The sequence below is a fragment of the Pogoniulus pusillus genome, chromosome 12 (genome assembly GCF_015220805.1).
Source record: "Pogoniulus pusillus isolate bPogPus1 chromosome 12, bPogPus1.pri, whole genome shotgun sequence".
Taxonomy (NCBI): Eukaryota; Metazoa; Chordata; class Aves; order Piciformes; family Lybiidae; genus Pogoniulus; species Pogoniulus pusillus.
In genome coordinates, this window is record NC_087275.1 from 21,658,512 (window position 1) to 21,680,120 (window position 21,609).

The window sequence follows — 21,609 nt, forward strand, 5'->3', positions numbered from 1 at the left end:
AGCTTCGGCCGGCTCCGGCGGGGCCAGGCCCGCGGGCGGGGCAGGTCCCTGCACCTCTCTGCGGCAGCGGTCCTGGGACGCGCTGCCCGATAGGCAGGACACAGACCGCGTTCCCTGTGAGGGCAGCCAGCGGAAAAGTGAGCCATGGCTCCGCTGAGCGCCGTGCCCGAGCGACGCGACCCTCACTCATCACGGAGGGGCCGGGGGCAGGCGTCGCCGCTCTCTGAGGCGGGGCAGCAGGCTTTCACCGGCGGTGAGCGGCGTTTCGGCCCCGTCCGAACTGTTCGGACGCCGGGGAGCTGCACTCTTCCCCGGGCCAGGCACTGGCCCCACACCCGCCGGCAAAGCACAGCAGCTCCCATCTCTTCTTCGCCTGCCGCTTGCGCTCTCCGGAGAAGCGGGTCCGCGGTAAAGACCCCCGCCCCTCTGTGCGGCAGTACAGCGACAGCGGTCGCCGGTGTGCCCGCCGCTCTGTCCGGGGCGGGGGCGGGGCCGAGGAGAGCGGGAGGAGCTGCTGCAGCAGCGGCGGCGGCGGCTCCTGCCGCCGCCCCCGCTAGCTGACCCGACCTTCCCCCCTTTACTCCTCCTCCGCCCCCCGCCGCCCGGCTCTCCTGCCCCCAGCGGCCCGGGAGGAACTGAACCATCGCTGCACAGGAAGTAGCGGCTGCGGGGAGCAGCGGCGGCGACAGCTGGGGTTGCCGCACTCAATGAGCGAGGCTCCCGCAGCCGCCGCCGCCGCCCGCCCCGCTCGCCCCTTCCCCGCCTCCCGAGGGCAGCGGCGCCGAGCCAGCCCGCTGCCGCCTCCGGGGGGGCACCGCGGACTGCAGCAGGCGGAGGCGGGCAAGGCCGCCCGCCCCGGGACTGGAGGCTGAGGCGGGCAGAGGCAGCTCCAGCTCTTCCCGAGGAGGCGGCGGCGGTGGACTGCAGGTTGGTGCTGCTCCGCCAGCTAGGCGCGGGTGTCGTGGTGCAGGGAGAAACCGGGCGGCGGACCCAGTCTACGCTGTGCCGTGCCGTGCTGGCCCCTCTGCAGCCAGGGCAGCGCCCTCCGCCTTGGTGCTCCGCACGCTGCCGGTGCGGGCGGCGGCTCTGCCGGGCGCCCCTCTCAGAAGGCCCCGGCGCGCCGCCCCTCGCTGCGGCGGCGACAGGAGGAGCCGCTCCGGGCCCGGCTCGGTCTGGCGGCCGCTGTGTCGGTGCCGCCGGCAGGCGCAGTCCTTTGTGCGCCGGCTGGCTAGAGGAGGAGGGGGGCGGCCGGGCCGAGCCGGGCCCGGCGGCTCATGGGTACTCGGGGGCCAGCGGCGGGGGATGGTGACGGTACGGGGAACAGCACAATGGTCCCGCCGGCACGGTCGGGCCGCTGCTGAAGTGCCTCCTCCCCTCCCAGGTGAGGTGGACATCCTCCTGGGGGCTGCAGAGTGAAGGAGGCGCAGGCTGGCAGCTTACTGCTGGAAGGCTGGCAGCAGCGATCTCCGCCGAGCGTGAGGGGAGACTGCGAGGAAGCATGGGCGAAAAGTAGGAGAGCGATCTAAAGCAAAAAACCGAAAAAGAAGGAAAGCCGGTTTCCAACGGGCCGGGCTGTACCGGGTTTGCGAGTGCAAAATGGAGAAGAGCAAACCCTACTGATCTGAGAGTGGCAACCAAATAGGATGCTGTTGTGCTTGGATTCTGTTCAGATGATGCTGATGAATTTAATAAGCTAGTAACCTGATGTGTAGCATCTAAATCGATAAACACAGCTTACAGCTTTTAATACACTGTGTTGTAAGGGAACTTTTTTGTTGAAAGTGAGCGTTACCTATTTCATGCCCCACTTGTATATTCTTCCCCTCCTGTATTTTTTTCTTCTTTGAACCTTCTTCTCCCTTTCTGGATCAGGCAGAGAGCAGGTGTGGAATGTGAAAGGAAAGTGCTAGGGTTTGCAGTAATCTTGCTGCTCTCTTTTCAAGGTACTAATAATTTTAGTAGCTTTAATATGTTACCAAACTCGTTAATTTCGAATCCAGTATGCACTTCATGGTCTTTCCCCCTCCGCTGCCCTAAGGGACATAGGCTAGAGTCCAAGGCTGTGATTGCCGTTTGTGAATTGCTGTCCCTACAAGCGTATTTGAGAGTAAGGTTGCAAGCTCTCCACTTGTCATGGCAGTGTTTCCTCTGTGGTGATGCTCTTCACTTAAGGCCCTTTGCTGAAACTGCAGGTCGTTTGAGTAAACTTCAGAATGATCACAGACAGATCTGCTTGTTTTTATTTACACACACACCCACACCCAGTTCGAGTCTAAAACCAGTAAACCTTCGACAGTTTCCATTAATTTTCTTGCAGGCTGCAGCTGTATAAGAGATGATGAGGTTAAGTGAGTTGTTGTAGCCTGCAGTCAACTTGCTTTGCTGTGGTGAGCATTGTGCTGTTACAGAGCTCTTCATGCCACAAAGGGTTCTAGCCCTTGGATTTTAAACATAAGTCTTAGGGTTCTTCCTGCATCTTTCACAGGAGCAGTAACTTTTGGTTCCTTTCCTGTGTGCCGGTCTTCTTTCCACTCATATCTATTGTTGCTGAACCTTTCTTGTTGAAATGATGTGCATTACATTTGGTACCTTTTCCCAGCCTGTTTTTGAGGACAGTCTATGCACTCTAAAGAAACTCTTACTATCTTTTTCTCTCTTAATTCCCACCTTCACCTCTCCAATTTTGTATATACACCTAGTTGGAGAAAGCAGGGTAAAGAACAGTTGGGTCTCCAAATACAGTTTAAATTCAACAAGCACAGGAAAACCACCTGACTAGACTGTCCCTGCTGAACATGAGTAAGTTGGCAGGATCATTTATCAAAACTTCGCACTGCAGTTAAATTGTACATTGCAGATAGCTCTGTCGAGGGTGCGTGAGTTGTATCTGACAAGAGCTGAAATCAGATTGCACTTTAGTTGAGGTAATGTCAAAACAGAAATAAGAATGCTGCTTCCTCTTCCCCGCCTGATTTCTTTTAATACTCTGAAGAGGTGCATTAGCAAACCGGACAAAATTCCGTTTAAAATTACAAGGAATTCTACTAGCACAATGTGTATGTTCTTAGGCAGAGCCAGAGGTTTCTGCCCTGCCATAATCTTCTTATAAAATGAAACTGTTGCATAGTCCCGTGCTGGCTTTGGGGTCGTTTTTTTTTTCCCCCTTTGCCTCAATGGAGAAAGATGCATTGTTTTCAAATCCTAAATGGTGTTTTGTTTGCTTACTAAACTATTATGGAATAATTGGGTTCGAGGCTACCTTTTGTGGGGAACTGGTGTGGGTAAAATATTGCTGTTAACTGTAACAAGCTCACCCATACTAAGTTTATGATAGCCATAAATTGTGATGGGCTGCTTCTGTGCTTTAGGCAAATACAAAACATTGCAAGAAAGGTTGCATTCAGTTGTGCTTCTCCTTTGGTTTATGAGAACATAATTCTTGATGGGTTTATGAGAACATAATTCTTGATGGGAATGACCAAGATAGTGACAAAGAAATGTTAATTATCACCTGTAAGGGCCAAATATATTCTGTTCTTTCAGTAGTTTTTAAATATGTTAATGCTGAGTGTTGGTGCATGCATATTAGTCTGTTTGTAGTCAGTGCTTGAACAAAGAAAGGTGACTGGGGAATTGGTACCTTGAGTACTACAAGATAAAGAACAAAAGAAATAACAAAAAGCTAAGGGAACCTAGAATTTCATTATATCTCACAATGCTCCACTACATTCTGGTGCTCAGCCTCTATTAATAAGGAGTCTTTCTCTGCTATTTCACGGAGATCTTTTGCTTGTGGGTAGCTCTTGATAAGTAATCGATACCATCATTTTAAGTAAAACTAAAAGGAAGAGAATAGAGAGGCATTGGAAGGTGTTATCTGAATGTCTTGGTTACCTATCAATCAACTTAAAATGGATAAAAGAAACTCTAATTCCAAGGCTTCTGCTGCATGCTTGATGATGCTCTTAAATGTTTTGATCTGATCATGTCAGGATTCATGGAGTGAGTTGGCACTGAGGTTGGGGACTGATTATCACTAGGACACAGGCATCTGTAGGTAAAGGCAGGATAATCTAGAAAGTGTTTAATTCGCTGATGCCTCAAACGAATAATGTGTTTCCTGTTTAGCTTTATTAGTTGCAGGAGTCCAAATTTCAAGGGGTTAAAAAGGAAACAAACCCTTGCTTACATATTTTTTTGATGCTCCTAAGATCAGTGGATTCTTATGATTTACCTGTAAAGTTTCTTTACAGTGCCTCTGAGTCTGGTGATATTTAGGACTCTGCAAGACATGACAGTGATGAAAAGCTGGACACTGACAGCTGTTACACAGAAGTCATAGCAAAATGTAAAGACCGGTCTAGGATTGCTACCTTTGGATCTAGTCCGTCACAATAGCACCTCGTTCTGCTGTGTCTTCATCTGTAGCTGTCTTGCATGGAATAGACAGCATAACTGTGGTTTTGTAAACGGGACATTCATCTTAGGAAGCAGGAGACTTGCATTCTTGTCTTTGTCCAAATGAGTATTGGGTGTTGTAAAAAGGAACCAAAGAGCCCAGGAACGTGTTTTTCTGGGGAAAAGGGGACTGGTGGTACTCATTGCTGGCTATTGCTAACCCAGCTGACAGCTCACGTTGTCAGTATTTTGTTGTTTTGGGTTTTTTTTCCGCTTGGACTTTGTTTTTGTTTTGTGTTTCGTTTTTCTTCCTCTCCTCTGCTATTCTCAGGCATGCGACTTCCCTCGTGTACTTGTAGGGAGAGCAGGCACAGAGTTTTGGGCAGCCACTTCCCCTGAGAATCAGGGAGCTTGGGATCTAGGGTCTGTGAGGCTTGCTACTGCAGTGCTGCGTTTTCTGGTGCACCAGTAGGTGCCAGTTCCTTGGTAGAGAGTTAGAATGAAGAGAAGAAACTTTCTGTTGCATCTTGGATGGGGACTGAACACTGGTGTACTGACTGGTCCTAATACCGTTGTTTGTCTTGCTTTAGTATCAATAATGTGGTGTTTGCTTTCCAAACAAGGGATGTGTTCTGTGTCCCAAAGAGTTTAAAGATCCCCTGGAGCTTTCGGTAGTGGAAATTGTAGTTCTCTGGGACAGATGGGGGTTCACCCTGAGGGACAATGTTGCCCATTCGTGATTATCACAGTTGTTTGAGACTGCTCAGAAAAAAGAAAATTGCATTTTTGAAGGACGTATGGTGTTCCCTATTTTTTGAGGATGAAAAGGCTTATAGATTCCTTTGTACATGCAGAGTGAAATGGTAGGCATTTTCCTTGCAGAAGAGGTGGGTCCAAGTATATGGCAGAGCACTTAGCATCCAACACCTGTTTGTTTGCAAATGCGTTGAAAGCAATCCCTATTTAAAAACCTTCACAATGTTTCTGCATCGGTGTTAAGAGCTCTTTAGTGGTCAGGAATAAGCAGTATGGCGTTGGCCTCCTTGGGTGCATAACAGCTCTTCTCCATGCGGACAGACTTTTGCCCTCAAGGAATGAGACTCCACTGAAATTTTTTAGTAGCCGGTTTGGTTTGGTTTTGTTTTGTTTTCTTCCTGTTGTGGTACTTGTGCGTTAGCATTACTTAGGTAATTATAGTGTGCTTGTTGGGAGCCTTGACAACCTAAACTGAGTTCTTTGTCAAAACCGCAATGTTTCCCTTAATTAAGAGACTGGAAACAGCACCTGGATCTATTAATTAAATAGTCAAAGTTGATATCTGTTTAGGATATATTAATGAGGAAAACACATTTCGGATTGAAGTATTGCCCACAGAAAATGAGTTTCTATGAGGCTTTTTTTTTTGTGGAGGAAAATAATCTGGTGGTTCTGCAACTGTCACACATGCACAGTTGTGCAAAATTCATGTGAGGTCTTTACAAATTCTATGGTGCTGAGAACAATAGCCACTATTTCTTCTTCAGTGCTCTTCAGAGGTGTTAAATAATCCTTGTGACAACCCTATGAAGTGAGTATTGTAGTAGTTTTTTATGGATGGAGAAACAATTATTTAGCATTGTCTCCAGCTGCACTGAAAAAGTGAGATTTTCAAACTGCCTGCTACTGAAATTTGTGGTTGTGTGAGCAAGGGGTGGGTGAGTGTTTCTTTCTGCTACTGCTTCTAGCTGTAGCTGTGCTAATTAAACCATTTTGCAGATGTACTGATTGTCAGCATGTAAGGCTGGGGCCTGTATGTCCTTATAAAGGTTAAATGTATGGTTTTCTAAATTATTCTTCCCATGTTACTGGCATCAGATCTTGGAGGAGAGATGTGCAGAACTGTTGGTTGTGCTGGTCTCTGTAAAGTTTGCCCATGTGTGAAAGTTTGGTTGCTCAGACTGACTTCAGAGCATTAATTTTGCTCATTCGTGGGTTGAGGTCCTGGTTGAACTCTGTCTGCTGAGCTCTTGCCAGGCTGGGCTTGCCTTGGTCTTAAGGCTGGACTCCTAACTCCTTCCATCCAAAAGGGCTGTGGACCCTACTGTTTTATCTCTGTATGAATACTGGTGGTATCTCCAAGCTGAAGCCTGGATAACCAGGGCTCGAGTTGCCTTCAGATGAGACTAGTGTCACAGCTTTTCTGTGCAGCCTGGCTCTGGTTGCTGAGATATGTGTGGCTCTTCTCCACCAGCTCAGCCTGCTGCCCTTCCAGGAGTTATAAATGCCACAGCAGATGGCTTGGGGAGGCAGCGTCTGTAATTACTGTTGCAAGATTTGCCTAAGCTTGACTCTGTACAAAGAAGGCTTTTTTCCCTGGAGATTCAAAGTTGTTGGTACTTCAAATGCAGATTTGGGCTTTTCAGAGGAGCATGGTGGTGGAAATGTGTGCTTTATGCTCTGGTTCAAAACTGCCAGCCTGTCTTTCCTCATAATTTGCATGATTTAATTTTAACACTTTTCAGTCTTTTCCTGCTGGGTCAGCTTTCAGGTTCCTGGTAAAAACACAGGTTTGACTGCTTTATGGACCCAAATTTTGATAATGACTGATGCATCATTGACTAGCACAGCTTTTAATAAGGTAGACTTTGGGTAAAGGTAGATTTTTAAAACCCATTAGCCTGACTGTTAGTTTTCCATGAGGTTTCAATGTGAATGTTGTTTCTCCTCTTGACTGAGCAGAGCTGCTCAGCTATATGGTTGATGCATGCATCTTTAATGCCTAATGTAAGTATTCATCTCCCAGTTGCAGTTGTGATTGATTAATTCAATGCTATGCCACTCAGTTTGTACTTTTCCACGGGCTTCCTTGCTCCAGATGCTTTCCTGCAGTCTTGGACTCCCTACCAGCATGTCTGAGCTGAACTTGCATCCATCTGATGTCTGTGGCCTTTGGGTTGTTAACCATGTAGCTAACCTCTTTAAATTTGACTCATGAGAGGGCTGAAACCAAGGGAAAAGAAAAAAAACCAAACATTTTTTGAGGTCAGAGAAGATGCTGTAACCCAGACAATCTGGGCCTGCTGAGCAATATAGTTTTTCCTTCTGGTGGTCATGGCAGAGGATGATCCCTCAGAGAGCTTCCTGGGGGTTACTCACAAGATTGGAGCTCCTCTCTTCCTAGTGAGCATGAGGCTCTATTTCTAGGAGTTTTGTTTGTTTAAATTAAATTCACTTTGCATGTGATGTACCTGTGGCTAAAATTGTAAGGAGCAGTTGGAATTCGACCCTCACCTCCCCTATCCAGTTCCACGAAATATCCTTATCACTGAGGTCATGGAATTGAGTTGGCTCGTGGTATTTTGTCTTTTGGTATTTTATCTTTAGAGGTGTTTTGCTTTCCTGTCCAGCCCATGACAGTGGGACAGTGCCCTGCCTTTGAGCAGTCTCTCCTCATGACTAACTCTTCCGAAACTTGTAAATGTACTTGTTGTAGCACTGCAAGTAGGATGTTTACACAGTGTCTCTTAAGAGTCGAGGTGGCTTAGTCTGAAATAGGATGCACTTTGAGTAACTCGGTTTGCTTTTTGTCATCTCGAATTGGATTTGCTGGTGGAAGCTGAACTGGCTAGCTTAATTCTCCAACTGCATTTTTCCCCAACAGTTTTCTGTGATGGTGCGAGACTTACTGCTGCCAAATGCTGCTGGAATTTTTTCAAGCTCAAATACTCTCCAGAAAACACTCAAAGAGCCTCCTCCCTTTGCTCCCTCTGAAAGGATGGAGTTTGCATTCATTTTCTAACAAGGTTACAGCAGTGTGTCTTAAGCTGAACTCCAAAGGCAGTGGCACTACTTCCACCTTGAGAAGTGCCTTGGCTGCAGATCACAAGGCGCTGGGAAGTGAGGCAGCAGCAAGGTCTCAATATGCTTGCTGTGGTCCTTTGCTCTTCACTGAATGACTTTTACTGACAGCTGCTGGTGACATGTTGTGACATGGAATGGACCTTGGCTCTGACCTGTTACAGACGTGCTTGTTTACTGCCTGTGTCCTGCTAAGCCCTAGAAAAGGCATTCAGCCTTGCATTTCAAGTGGAAACTTTGGTTAAAAATTATATTGCTTCAGCTTGCTTGTTGCTGCTGTAGCCATGGCTGTGAATTGAGGACCATAACTTGCTTCCTGGGGAAGACTTTTTGAGCATATAGTCTTAGGAAGAAGACATCTGTTAAACCTGTATGCATGCTTGTGCTCTTAGGTGTATACTGCTAGTGAATTCTTCTGCATGCAGCTGTGCACTCGTGATGGTGCTTCAATTTTGATTCTCTTTTTTCCCCCCTAAATTTATAAACTTTTACTAGCAACTTATCAATGAGGAAATTTGCTTTAGTGGCTGAGAAGTTTAATTTTGGTGTGTGTACCACAGGTTTTTTATAGTATACTCCAGTACTCTTCTGAGTTGTATACTCACTCTTCAGTAGCAATATCATGCTGGAGAAAGAAGGCCGACTGAAGTAGCGGTGATACGAAGGGGAATTTTAGGTAGTGGCTTGGGAAGCAGGCTTTGTGGTTTTCCAGAATTCAAAGGTCTCACTAGCTTTACTGGAAAAAAAAATCAAATTTCTTTGTTTTACCTTTTACTTGATGAACTGGCAATCACAGCATTGTCTTGGTTATATCTCACAGTAAACACCAGACAGCATTCATCATCACTGAAAGAACAGGACCTGCTGTAGTCAACCCACTAAGAGCCTTACCTCATTTAGGTAACAAGCCTGCAACTTCCTCTACAGCAAATGAAAGTGGTGTAATCCATTTCTTTTTACTCTTGCCTTAGCTGTTTCTTTCCTGCCAAGTTTTGAATGCCCTAAACCTTTAGAATTTTCTCCAAATGCAGCATTTCAGCCATCTGTAAAGTAATCCTATGATATGTCTGGTTTGTAGGTTGAACCTTTGGCTTTCTTTAAAGGCATTGCTGGTGGAAAGGCAGGACTTTATGTCCTTTACCAATTCATAGACTCATAGAATGGTCTAGGTTGGAGGGAACCTCTAAAGGTCATCTAGTCGCACCTCTTCCACGGTCAGCAGGGGCATCTTCAACTAGGTCAGGCTGCCTAGAGCCCTGTTGAACTTCACCTTGAATAGCTCCAGGGAAAGGGCCTCCTGTCTCTGGGCAACCTGTTCCAGTGTCCCACTACCTTCATAGTAAAGAATTTGTTCCTAATATCCAATTTAATCTGCTCTTCTCTGGTTTGAAACCATTGCCCCTACTCCTGTGGTGGAGTCACCGTCCCTGGAGGTGTTCAAGAAAAGACTGAATGAGGCATTTAGTGCCATGGTCTAGATGACTGGATAGGGCTGGGTGATAGATTGGCCTGGATGATCTTGGAGGTGTCTTCTACCCTGGTTGATTCTGTGATTCTATCACTGCAGGCCTTTGTCAACAGTCTCTCTCCAGCCTTCTTGCAGACCCTCTACAGGTACAGGAAGGCTGCTATTAGGTGTCCTTGGAGCCTTCCCTTCTCCAGGCTGAGCAACCCCAGCTCCCTCAGCCTGTGTTGTGGAAGGCCAAAACAGGCCTAATATGTGTCCTGGTTTGTCAAGGCATGATCTCCTGCTCCCCCCTTCCCTTTGGAGCTCCCTCTGGGAACAGCATGGGAGAAGAACAAGAAACTTGGAGCCACCGAGTCTGAGGACCCAAGGCTTGCCCAGGCTTGTTCTGCTGCTGTGGTAAATCAGGTACATGCACTTGGCCTGTCTTCTCCCAAATACAGGTAAAGCAAGCCCCTTGCTTCACCTAATATGGTTGGTTTTGGCAAAGTGCCATTCTGATTGGTGAATCTCTGTGGCCAAATGGAGCTGTCAGACTCAGGCAGTCGATAAAATATGTTCAGAAGTCCTAAAGGACATGCTCAGCCTCAGCTCATTTGCCTTGCTCTGCTTTGTCATGCTGTTGCCATGCTTCATTCTGCTTCAGACTAGCTTTGCTGTGTAACAGCAAGCTTTGATGCTTCAGGTTTGTTTATCTGGAAACTTTGCCATGCCTCAGTTTACCAGGGAGAGGCATTAAGTGCCTTCACACCATAGGCAAGAGTTGTTGCCAGAAGCTGCTTGAAACCCACAGCCAGCCTACTGTGAACTGAAAGCGATAAGCTGCTCCTAGCTGGAGAGCCTACTTAGAGAGACCTCACTGCAGCCTATGCGGTGAGAGAGGGCAGGTTACTGTGAAAGCTGTCTTTGTCTGCACACCTGCAGATCTCTGTGCCAAGTCCAGAGCCCTGGAAAGGACACTGTCCACCCAAGAGGGGTCTAAGACCAAGTCAGAGACCATGCCAGCTCCAGCACTTTGGGGAAACTCCAAAAGCCTCCAATGGGTATCATACCACCAACAGCACCCCTCCAAATGTTTGGGTACTGGAACTATAGCGTAGCCTCAGAAATCTGGAGATGCCTCTTTGTAATTTAAAGCTTTTGCTTTGGTTCTGTGACTAATTGTGCCTTCTGGCTTAGCAGAAAGGCTCCTCTTGAGTCCTCCTAGAGGGAAAGCAGAATATTGCACTGCAGGAATCTTTCCAAAAGCTCAAATCAGTGTTTGTGCTTTGCTAGTTTTGCTTAACTGTTTAAATTGCCTGTTCCCTGTGTAAATACCCACAACTGTGTGTTTGAACCTTATAAATAACTTTTCTGGTGAGATTCAATATTAATAAACAATCGTCATAGTTATTAATAACCATATTAATATTTATTAAAATAATTTCATACTATCTCATCAGCCTGTCCTGGTAGCAGTGGTGCTCCAGCCCCCTGATCATTTTCATGGCCCTCCTCTGGACTCGCTTCATCAGATCCATGTCCCTCCTATATTGAGGGCTGCAGACATGGATTTAGTACTCTAGGTTAGGTCTCATCAGAGCAAAGTGGCAGAATTACCTCTCTGGGTCTGCTGGCAATGCATCTTTGGATGAAGCCCAGGATGTGATTTGTCTTCTGGGCTGCAAGCACACACTGTCAGCTCTTACCCAACTTCTTGTCCATCAGCAAGCATCCCTGAGTCCTTTTCCACATGGCTGCTTTCTATCTCCTCATCCCCCAGTCTGTATTGACAACAAGGATTCTTCTTGCTAATGTGCAGAACTCTGCACTTACTCTTGTTGAACTTTGTGAAGTTCACCTGGGCCCACATCTACAGGTGATGCTGAAAGAAAGCTGTGAACTACCAGGAAGGGTTATCTACGGCTAACTTGGCATGATTGTCTATGGATAACTTGGCTTGCTGGGCCTGAGAAAGGCAGAGGATGTGTTTTTATGAGGGAAACAGGCAGAAACTTTACCAGACATAGTGTTGTTGCATTTGAAATTAACACTGGTTGCTCTTCACACCCACTGCTGCTGCTACTGTAAAGGAGTGCACATCCATCGAGGACATGATTGTGTTTATAGTGGTAGAGCAAAGACTTATTTTCTGGTGAAGAAACATCCAAAAAGAATATGGGCTTTGGGATTGCTTTAAGAAGCATTTCCTTAGTTGATTTATTTGAATAAAACTTTGCCTAGATGGCTTTTTAAAAAAATTGAATGTTTCAGTAAGTTGAAATTGGGCATTTTACTGTCTGTCTTTAAGTTTTGCATAATTGTTTTTTAGTAGCCTTTTAAAAAGTGGTGCTCTCATCCATTTGACCTTCCTGCGTCAAGAAAAAGTGGATTTAATTTGTTTTGAGAGAAATGTGTACTGTATCGCTGGTCTGTGACAAGGAGGCACGTGGGATGGGTGGGCTTGGTGAAAAATTGCTGGCTTTTAAGGTGATGGTTTCAGGCCAAGAAGCTGTAAAAGCAGTCTGAAGCATACTGTGGCATTTTCAAGCCCCCATTCTGAACCTCATGGATTCATTGCTAAATGTGAAGCTTGCAGTGTTACACAGATGCTTTGGTTTTACAGAGTGACCTAGAAATCCAACTCTGAGCTTTCCTTTTTATTTATTTTCTGACTTCCCCACACTCCTCTGGCAGTCTTGTCCTTTTCTTGTTGTTAGGCAGTAGCTTTCCAGAGACCTGGGTCTCTAAGGAGGGAATGGAGCCGTATTCTTGTGTGTGTAGGTTTCTGCCTGATCCAGCAAGGGGAGCAGTGGAATAGCAGAGTGCTCCTGGGTGGGAACGTTTTGTCACAGGGCAGATAAAACTGGCGTCTTACCTCCTACCTAATTGGCTCCTTACTCCTGCCCGGCGCAGTAGGAATACCAACAGTGAAAAGTCAGTTAGCAGCATGTTCTCTAGTGGGATTGTAATTTAGTCTGTTTGTTGGTACTCTTAATCCTTCTCTTTGAGAAAGATGAACCACAACAGCCTCAAGTTTTGGTGATCTCATTGCCTGCTTTCATTGTGACTCTGTGCTTAGGCTGAAGTCTCTTCTTTAAGGCTATTCATTAACACTGCTAGACTAGCAAAACATCTAAGGGTGAAGAAAGCCCTAGGGTTATCTGTATTCCTACCAAATGCCTGTCTTGATAACAACCAAGCATGTAGTGCTTCTGTTTAGCAGTTTGCAAACTGTCATGTGAATCAGTCTGGTTGCAAAATAACCCTGACAAATCAAAACCAACCCAATCCCCCCCCAAAACCCAAACAAAACCAACCATTCAAACAAAAAGGAACCCCAACAAACCAACTCCAGACCTTTCCCTTCTCTCTGACCCCAAAAGAAAAAAGTGAGCACACTAGATAGGGGTGCACGCAAACTCCTGCAGGATAGTCCTCTGCAGCATGAGCTGGACTATGGCATGCAACTGAAAGCATCACCTTTTAAAAAACAACTTTTTTTTTTTTCCTGCAGACAAAGCTGTAAGAAAATTTTGAGAGAAAAAATCACAGGGATATCTAGAAAGCATTACTAAAAGGAGGGCTTACAGAGTGATGATTTGGCTATGTAGGAAGCACCTGAAAGCCTGCTGTGAGAGAGAGGAGAAGGAACTACTCTCTGTGCCCGTTGTAGAGAGGACAAGAAGTGATAGATTTAAGATGCAGAAGAGAGGCTGGAGGGTTTTGGAAAAAGCTTTCTCTTGCCAAATGGGACTTGTGAATTCTGTGTTCCTGGCAAGAACTCAAAAAGAAAAGATCCTGGCAAATGCCTGTGGGAAGGGTTGGAGTTTGGTGCTGCTGCACTGAGGACTGGAGTATTGGATCCACGGTGGGAAGTGTGCCTTTATGAGATATGAGCAAGGGGCAGGGAGGAGCCAAAGAATGTAAGTTTTGGCTGTGCCTGCTTGTCCCTTATGTTGTTGTGGAAAAAAAATAGATGGCAGAGGGCAAGAAATTAGTGGTCATGAAGAAGAGAAGTTGAAGATGATAGGGAAGGTTAACTGTCAAGGATTGGGAACAGCTGGGTTAGGTGACCTCTTGGAATCCCCTTCAGCTGCACAGACTGCAGTCTTATTTTGGTAGAGACTCACGCTCCAAGCTGGCTCTGCTCTAGGAGCCTCATGTGCTTAGAATTCCAGCGCGGTACAGTGCCGATCAATGTGTGTTAGATTGAATGACCCCAGGAAGGATATTGGTATATTTGCTTTTATGGCAAGGAGTCCTTTTAATTAGTGGTTACTTTGTGTCTTCCTCTTTAAGCGGGTTTAACGCACTCAGTCTTGTGTTCCATGCAGAAGGTGGAGCAGCCTTGAAGAGGCTGGTCTTAAATACCAGCCTCGGAAATGGAGCCTGAACCCAGCTAATGCAAGGACCGTGGTGCCCATTCCCTTTTGGGAGCTATTTTTCCAGCCTTTTGGCTCCCAATGAATTTCTGTGGCACAGACTTAATTCCTGATGGCCAGCCAAAGTACCTTAGAGTTGCTCTGTCCAGGAGCAGTAACTAGCAGCAATGCACTGAGGACACTAAACAAAAGCTGAAAGGCTGGTAAACCTCATTCAGAAGCAGCTGGTATGTGCCTGCAGAATTTAAATGAAATCACTGGTTCTCTCCACAGCAGAGTACTCCCTGCCTTTTTGGTGTTACAGCCATTGCATGAAGCTGGTGGGTGCTGAAGTCGTTTTGCAGAACGATAAGCAATGAATTAAGATCTGAGTCAAGTTCCTGCCTCTCTGTACTGGAGAACGCTTCACTAGTGAGTGTTAAAGCTGAAGTACCAGCAAACGTATGGACTGTGATGGTCTGTCACTCCGTATGAATGGAAGAGAAATGCCATCCAGCTTCCTGAATGCTTTCTTTTGTGCGGGGTGTGCCTAAAATTGTTTGGCAGGACATATGGTCTTCACATGTCGGTAAAACACAGGCGATCTAGGATGCACTACACAGGGAACTCCTTGTACTGCAAGCTCTCTCCTCAGCAGTTGCCGCTGCCTAACCTCGGCAGTGCTGAGCTGTCACTGGCTGGATCCGAAAAACTCATCAGAACTGCGTATATCTTTAATATAAATGAGACACGACTTGCTCTCTTCTGACCACGAGGAACTTCAGTCTTCCTGTCCCTGACTATGGAGCGTGTGCTTAGCTAGGAGAGACAGAACCGAGATAAATTGAGCCTCTGTCAAATGACTCAGTAGCTGTTGGGGGAATTTGTAATCCACTGCGTTTTAAAACGCCATATGCTCTTACGAGGAGGAAGCCCTGCTGTGTTCCTGCCCTAATTCCAGAACAAAGTTAAATATGGGTTCTGTATGTTGGAAAAGTTTTGGCTGATACTGTTTGATAAATGGACCCTGTATCTTAGGAGACTCCATCTTTTGCAGAGAACACATTGTTTAGAGTTCACAAATCCGGTGTGATCTGGAGAAGTGTAGAAAAGGCAGAAAGCCAGTACCTGCACTTCACAATACATGTTTGCTCTGGCTCAGCAGTGACTCCTCATTAGCTGTGTGCTTCTAAACCTGTAATTACTACACAAATGAAAAACGCTGCTCTGATACAGGTTGTCTCTGCAGAGGTATCTGACAGCAGCTGTGTTTAACAGGTTCTACCAGTTCCAAACACACAGAACTTGGTTAATTTTTTTTTTATGGAGGTGGAATTTTTCCCCATTGTATTTTTTTTGCTTGAGACTTAGTTTGCAGATCTCTAGAAGAGGGCAGATCTTGTCAGACAGGTGAATTTGTGCATGTCCAGTTTATCTTGGTTTCTTGGTGCAATTATTTGTTCTTCACCACCTCTTCCTTGTTTCTTCCTGCTTATTGTGGGTTTTATCAGAGTTTTTTTGTTTCTTTTCCCAGAGTAACTGTACCAGCAATGCCTAATCTTAGTGCATTTCATTTTTATATTTCCAGTGGCATTAGATATTGTACCTCTAACCAATTTCCTTTTATATTATATGTGGGAAGGGGAAAGAGGAGGAGAATGGAGTGGAAAGAGCCTTTAACTGTTTCTGGGTTTTCTTGAATTTGTGTTCACCTAAGCTGATCTGTCTTGAGTAGGAGCTGTGGTTCATCTCCCTGAGTCCATCACGTAGGTAGCCAGCAGACCTGAATGTAACAGGTCCATATTTTGCTTGATGCTTCCATGAACTAAGCCTGCAAGCTTTTTGGAAAGGGTCTGGGATGAATTAGAGGATGATGTAGGGGTTTAGGCTCAGAGGGCTGTGCAGGTTCATCTGTTCAACTTGTTACTTTCTGGGTCTTTCTGTTGAATGCCTTGCTCCAACTTCCTACCGCACATCTCTCCTGGCCTCACTCAGTGCTTCCTGGGATCCCTATTTCACATCTTGCATTTGTTGTTTGTCAATTTCTTTATTTTCTCTCCTGTGAACTCTCGGGGTTGTTTCTGCTGCTTCCACCCTTGTAGCCTGCTGAAGTGTTTTCTACTGCTTTGTCAGAGGGTGAGAGGCTCAAACTGCTCTCTGGAGGGCTCTTGCAGGTGTTTCAGAAATGCTGCCCATTTTTTAGGGTGGCAGTATCTCTTTTACTCAGGAGTCCTAGTTTCCTGCTTCAGGTTTGGATGCAGTCCTAATTTATGTAGAGATCCTATCTTGAGAGTTATTCAAATGTTAACTTAGTACAGACAGCTTTGCAGTTCTTGTCATGGAAGTGTTTCTGCATGTGGAGGGAGCTGTGTAAGCTTGCTAAGAGCGCTGGTTTGATTGGCCAGTTCTTGACTGTAGCCTTTTTAGTTGTTTGCTGAGAGGATATTTTGGGAAGAAGAATGTAATCGGGTCAAAAATCAAGCTTCAGCCAAAGCTGATTTATTTTGTATGGGTATGTTTTGGTTGCTGAGCATTCTTCACAATAGAAGTTGGAAGAATGGAAGTGTTCAAACTAATTTTTACTAGTGGGTGTTCCTGGTTTCATTTCAGATTCCTGAACGCTAATTTCTGGGTCATGTATTAAATGTACTTTTGACAGTCTAACAAGAACTCTTCGGTGAAAGTAGTAAAGGCCAAGGGGGAGCAAAACCATTTCCTTCCACCTTAGGGCTTTTTCTTTAGATCAGCTATGGCTATGTTTTGATTTCGATCTATTTCATTCTTAGTATGAATTTGAAATTTCCAAGCCTGCTAGTGAGCAGAATAAACTTAATAAAAACCTTGAGTAAGGCAAAACAGAGGACTTGAAGTCTTAAGCCATGCTTAGGCCACCTTTGTTCATGGCATCATGGTAGCCAGCATTTCAAATGATGTTTAATCCAGGTTATTGCACTGCTGAAAATCACACATCCTTTCCTTTGGAATGCATCAAGGGCTGGTTGCAGTTAATATATGTGATTGCAGAAGGTGTTCATTCTGCCCTTATTTTTACCAATTTTCCTTTGTGAAAAGTCAGCCAGCACTTTGTACATGAGTCAAAATACCTATTGTTCATCAGTGTGCACACTGAAAAGCAAAAAGTCTTATGACAGCATGTTCTAACATTATTGTGGAATAAGTGAATGCTACTATGATTTGTGTTTTCTAAATAGTCAAATTGCATTTGAGGATTGTAATTAAATGCTGGTTTGCCACAAAGCAGCACCACAAACCAGTGCTCATGGGGCTGAGTATGTTTCCAGGGCTGGATGGAGCCTAGGTATGAGGTGGCAGCAGAGCCTACAGCACTGTAGTTGGGGCTGGGCAGTGGATGAATTGAAAAGCCAGGTCTGGCACCTGGCACAATGCACTCGTGAGAAATTGTAACCGTTCCCTGCAACTGTAAAAAGCACTCAGTAAGAAAAATCAGCCCATACTGACTTGTGGTGCTAAGGAAAACTTGTTGAAGTCTACGAGAGTATTTTTTTACTTCACCTGCTTGCACATGAACAGTGCCAGGCTTGGCCTCAGAGATCCAGAGGACATTTGTATGTTTGCTTTACCTGTGCACTTTGCCCTAATGTGACTTTTTCCAAATGGTATTTATATTTTAAGCAACATGAGATTGTGCCTGGGTCATTGAAGGGTGTGAGTGATGGCATACACTTAAGGGTCATTACAGGCTTGCTGTTGTCCTTAAGACATGCTCTGCACCAGTGTGGGCTGGTGCTAGCCATTTTAGCAATGCCTTCCTAATCTTTTGACTTACTAATGGTGAATGTGGCTGGACATATCTGGCAGTAGCAGGGTGTGCAAACATGCAAGCGTCTGACCAGCTGTCTCTCTGCTGGTCATGTGATGGAGTGCTTTGTCTGGTAAAGAGCCCTAGGTTAGGACAAGCACATCAACGTGGAGTTGGCTGTCCCTTTGAGACACTGAGCCTAAGCAGCACAGACTGAAATCTCATGAGCTATGTGAGATTCAGGCATAGGTGAAATTAAGGAGGCTGCTCCTCTGGCTGTACCTGGAGGCTCTGGCCCTGTCTGCATGGTTCCCCTGATCTTGGAGCAGCAGCCCCTGCTATGGGATCAGCAGCACTTGCAGATCTCTCTGTGTGCCTAAGCCTGCCTACTTGGTCTTTGATGCTGCAGAATTGCCTGTTATGTAGCAACCTTATTTCTCAGTTTTCTGAAAGTGACTTTGGATTGGATATCTTAAGGTGGTGATTGTGCTGAGGGGCAAGGTGAAGCTGGAAACTCATAAAAGTAAAGTGTTAATGCCCCTAGATACTTCCCCTGAAGAGTATATGAGGTCTTAATCCATTTATCTCTGAATGCGCTCTACTTGGGATGCTCTGTCAATGTGGAATTTTATTTTCCATGTGTCAGTAGGTATTTTAACCTTTAATTATTCATATTGTGTTATGATTTTTGTATTCCTGAGATGACAATTCTTTTTTAAGTCTCTTGGCCACTCAGGAGAAGTTGTCTCGATGTGTGAATTTCTGTCACCTGTGAGGTTAATGAGGAGGCAGCTTTTCCACACCCTAGAGTATGTGGAAATAAATGAGTGTTATGAATGTAGAAAGACTTCTAACTTTCTTCTTTTAATCTTTTAGTTTTTAGTAGAGTAGAAATGTCTCTAGTTCCATTTTAGCCTCTTGTGTCATCTGGAAAATGAGAATGAGAAGACCTAACCCTATGCTTACACTGACAACTAGGTGTGAAACCAGGCTTCTGGCATGTAGATACCATTGACTCTTATGGAGCTTGGGGGCAGACGGTCTCACTGCAGTACCTAGGTCTGTCAAATTGAAATAAACGTCTGGTTTCTCAGCATTTGACTGGTCATTTCTGTCTTTTTCTTTTGCCCTTCTTTGTGTTTAGAAATTCTGTACAGAGAGAAAAAAAACCAACCTAAAACCTGGCATATTTGGACAGTGCTGGTTTCTTACAGTCAAATGCGAACATGTTTCTATTTTGTTTCTTTTTTTTTCTTCAATTTTAAAATCTTAAAAATCATCCTGTGAAATTAGCCTAAAAAGCAGTAGGTAGATTAAAAAGAAATATTGTCTTTAGCACAAGTAATGGAGCTCCCAGGAGCAGAGCAACTGGAAGCAGGGGGAAAGAAGTGCATGCAGAAGGAATAAATCCCTCTATGAGTGTGCTGTTTAACGTGTGAAAGCCTTTCTGCATGGGGCATGAGGAAACTGCTGTCTTTCATATTCAATGAGAACTGCACCTCTTTCCCTGAATCATTCTGGTTTCATTGAAGTGTATCTCTGTACATTAGCAAGATCTGGGTTTAATTTACTTTTTTGTTTCTTCCTGTCTCTCCTGATACTTCCAGAGGGAGCACTGCTTGGGAAAACTTCATGCAGCATGGGGATTGCTGACCTGGTCCAGAGTCGTGTTTCATGAATTACAAAAAGGGATTGGTAGTGGGGGGAAGCATGTCTTCGAATGTCTGCTTGTTGGGTTTTTTGGGGGGGTTGTTTTTTGGTCTTCCTTTTTTGTGGTGGTGGTTCTTGTTTTGTTCTTTTTCCTGGTTTTCTTTTTTTTTTTTCCTTCTTTTTGAGTGGAAGAAGCTGTATGGATGAAACAAATGTAGGTGGAAGCAAAAGAGTATGTAACAAACTAATTTTTACCTCCCAAAGACTTCAGAAGGGTTGTTTTCCCTAAGTTTATCTATGAAAATTTTGAGGTCGGGTACGATGCTGCTTGTATTTTCTGCCTCAGTTGCAGAAAATGTAAGCTTTTGTGCAGCATTCTTCAATTAAGATGTTTCTGTTTGCATATGTTTTGCTGGCTGTGGTTTTTAGAGCAAAGATGGAGGTAAACTCAGATCTGATGAAGGAATTGATTGTTCCTCTGCCTCCCTCAGCAAGTTACCATCCCATGCCTAGCAAAGGTGAAAGAAGCGTGCTGTGCTGCCCTAAATAAACTTTCTTCCTGTGTTCCAGGAGGCTGATTGCTTTCATTGATAGAGCTGTAAGTGAGACCAACCAGCCTGCTTTAAAACCTCCACAGCTAATGAATTGGTCAGTGCATTTTAATCTGTCCTATATATATTTTGCTGCCTCAGCTACCCTGACTACAAAGTTCAGTTCTTTACATCATTATGTGGCAAACTCTTTTAATCTGGTTATAGTTATTTGATCATGTAGTTGTTGCTTGAAGAAGCTGACAGAGAGAGAGCCCAGCTAGGTAGTCTCTTGCTTCCTGTGCTTTTGTGTATCTAAAGCTGGTGTCCTGGTGTCTCCTTTCCTTCTTGTGATGGTTTGGGGGTTACCCCACCCCCCCACACTTTTGTATTTGCCCCAGCTAACTCAGACGGACCCTGGGAATATAGATGAAGCAATTTATTTACAGCTAGCAGAATTTACAAGCAGCTATTTACAATATATACAGTTATATACAATTATATACAGAAATATACAAAGGATAAACAATACAAAAGCACAACTCCCCTCCCAGAAACCTGAGTCCCCAGGAGGGGCTCTCAAACCACCCCAACACCTCCCCCCGGCCCTCTCAACCTTACCCCAGTTCTCAGGAAGAAAAGAGATGCAACCAAGAGGTTAGGGAGCAAGGTTAGTAGGAGCAGGGTTAATGAGATGTGACCAGGTCTAAGGCCAAAGCAAGAGTGAGAAACAAAATGGAGAAAAAGTCTTTCTTCTTCCCAAAGTTCTCAGCGTGACTGTGAGAGAAGTTGACATCAATTGTTTTTCATTTCACTGCCCGTTATCTAGTTCTGTTACCAAAACATTCTAGCTTGCTTCAAACTAGCACACTTCTGCATAGCTTGGAATGCCTGCACATACCTGATCCCCTGTCCAGCTGGTGTCTAGGTAAAGCTTTGCTGCCTCATGCAAAGGAATTCAGTGGCTTTAAAAGAGCATCTGCTTCCATGTTTCATTTGGACAAGGGAACGCTGCTTATAAATATCTAAAGAGTGAGTGTCAGGAGGATGGTGCCAGACTCTTCCCAGTGATATTCAGTGACAGGACAAGGAGCTATAGACACAGACTAGAAGACAGGAGATTCCATGTAAACATAAGGGGGAAAATTGTAGCTATGAGGGTGGCAGAGCACTGGAACAGGCTGCCCAGATAGGTTGTAGAGTCTTTGTCTCTGAAGGCATTCAAAACATGCCTGAACATGTTCCTGCGTGGTTTACTCTGGGTGATACTGCTCTAGCAAGGAACTTGCACTAGATGAACTTCAGGGGTCCCCTCCAACTCCTACCAATCTATTATTCTGTTAAATGTCATGTGAAAAGTGTGTGAGTGACTGGGGGCTTCTTTTAGGTCTAGTGTTTTTCTGGCTTATTGTCATGTAGCATCACATACTGACACATGCCTACACTACACAAGGTTGGTTGAGCACCACATGGCAAGCTGGATCTGGGTATGCTTCTCCTTCTGTGTGGAAAGTAGTCTTTTTGGTTAGCCAGATGAAAAGTAGTGAAAAACCCACCAAGGTTCATACACAGGACTCAGTATTATTACACTCTTGATAGACAGAA

The 21,609-nt window shown here is 45.2% G+C and overlaps 1 protein-coding gene across 3 annotated transcripts in view; it reads left to right on the top strand.

The window, feature by feature from the left end:
- Window positions 1–837: 837 nt before the first annotated feature.
- The window catches only part of AGPAT3 (1-acylglycerol-3-phosphate O-acyltransferase 3), a 100,315-nt gene continuing 79,543 nt past the window's right edge, over window positions 838–21,609 (top strand). For 2 of the 3 annotated variants that reach the window (XM_064152625.1, XM_064152627.1), the window contains exon 1: window positions 839–927. The gene's annotated coding sequence lies outside the window, so the exon portion shown is untranslated. Of the gene's footprint in view, window positions 928–21,609 lie in introns of all 3 variants that reach the window. The other variant, XM_064152626.1, reaches the window with a different exon arrangement.